The sequence below is a fragment of the Etheostoma cragini genome, chromosome 11, assembly GCF_013103735.1.
Source record: "Etheostoma cragini isolate CJK2018 chromosome 11, CSU_Ecrag_1.0, whole genome shotgun sequence".
Taxonomy (NCBI): domain Eukaryota; kingdom Metazoa; phylum Chordata; class Actinopteri; order Perciformes; family Percidae; genus Etheostoma; species Etheostoma cragini.
This window is the reverse complement of record NC_048417.1, coordinates 26,583,725-26,585,849: the sequence shown is the minus strand read 5'-3', so window position 1 is coordinate 26,585,849 and position 2,125 is coordinate 26,583,725.

Genomic DNA, 2,125 nt, shown 5'->3' with positions numbered 1-2,125 from the left:
CCTGCCTTTAACTGGCACTGACTTATCTCTAAACTCAGGAACCTTAGAAACAGCTGTAAAACCAGATACATGTTTAGAATGCTTTGCTTCACTTGATCATTATCAATTTAATTCAATTATTTCTTCGTCTAAGCCATCAACCTGCCTCTTGGATCCCATCCCGACTAGCCTACTTAAAGAAGTTTTACCATTAGTCAACACTTCGCTACTGGATATAACCAATTTGTCTTTATTAACAGGGTATGTACCACAGCACTTTAAAGTTGCTGTAATTAAACCTCTTCTGAAAAAGCCAAACCTTGATCCAGATGTTTTAGCCAACTATAGACCTATATCTAACCTTCCATTTCTCTCTAAGATTCATGAGAAAGCAGTTGCCAAACAGCTGTGCGACTTTCTGCATAGCAACAGCTTATTTGAGGGTTTTCAGTCAGGATTTAGAGTTCATCATAGCACAGAGACAGCACTTGTGAAAATTACTTATGACCTCCTAATTGCATCAGGCAAAGGACTTATCTCTGTACTTGTGTTATTAGATCTTAGCGCTGCATTTAATACCATTGACCATTATATCTTATTACAGAGATTGGAACATTTAATTGGCATTAAAGGAACTGCTCTAAGCTGGTTTAAGTCTTATTTATCAGATCGATCTCAGTTTGTTCATGTTAACGATGAATCCTCTGTGCACGCCAAGGTTAGTCATGGAGTCCCACAAGGATCTGTGCTTGGTCCAATCCTGTTCACTTTATATATGCTTCCTTTAGGCAGTATTATTAGGAAACACTCCATAAACTTTCATTGTTATGCAGATGATACTCAGTTATATCTATCAATCAAGCCGGATGAAGCTAATCAGTTAGCTAAACTTCAAACGTACCTTCAGGATATTAAAACTTGGATGACCTGTAATTTTCTAATGTTAAACTCAGATAAAACTGAAGTTATTGCTCTCGGACGCAAGCACCTCCGTGACGCATTATCCAAAGATATAGTTACTCTGGATGGCATCACCCTGGCCTCCAGCACCACTGTGAGGAATCTTGGAGTTATCTTTGACCAAGACATGTCCTTTAATTCCCACTTAATGCAAATTTCAAGGATTGCCCTTTTTCACTTACGTAATATTGCAAAAATCAGGAATATCCTGTCTAAAAATGATGCAGAAAAACTAGTCCATGCATTTGTTACTTCCAGGTTGGACTACTGCAATTCTTTGTTATCAGGCTGCTCGGAAAAGTCCATAAGGACTCTTCAGATGATCCAGAATGCTGCGGCACGTGTTCTGACGGGAACCAGGAAAAGAGATCACATTTCTCCTGTTTTAGCTTTTCCGCATTGGCTTCCTGTAAAATTTAGAATAGAATTTAAAATCCTTCTTCTCACCTACAAAGCTCTTCATGGTCAGAATGTTCCCTTGGATCAGCGAGGCTCCAAAATCAGGGTAGCAGCTGTCGCCTTGGTCCCGCTCCATGTTCTGTGATGCCATGTTCTACTGCTACACTGCAGTGCCCTGCTATGTCCTGCTGTGCCTTGTAATGCCGCACAGCGTCCTGCTATGCCGCAAACTACTACAAAGAACTGCTACAGACTACAAATTTTTGTCTATTTTTGTTATTGCCACTCTTCATTCCAACCCCAACCGGCCCGTCAGACACCGCCTACTAAGAGCCTGGGTCTGACCGAGGTTTCTGCCTAAAAGGAAGTTTTTCCTCGCCACTGTTGCACTGTTGCTTGCTCTGGAGGAGACTACTAGAACTGTTTGGTCCTTGTAAATTCTGGAATGTGGTCTATCTGTATAGTGTCTTGAGATAACTCTTGTTAGGGGTCCAAGCCCGAGGATGCGTGCACCGCGGTAATCGCAAGCGATACGCGGTTCACACAGCAGGGCTGTGGAACCCTATTGTTTTCGTAAGGATTCTTCCTTCTTCTTCCTTCTTCTCCATTATTATTCCTCTCCGCATAAAAGTGGTACTGCAGCCTAAACCAAACATGGTGGCGACGCGCAATTTTCAGGACTGGTCCAAAACTCCGCAGAGACCTCGGTCGCAAAAAAATGTCCCACTTCCGACACTAGGTGGCGCTATACCACAAAAAACGCGTTTTGCCCTATAACTCCCAAACC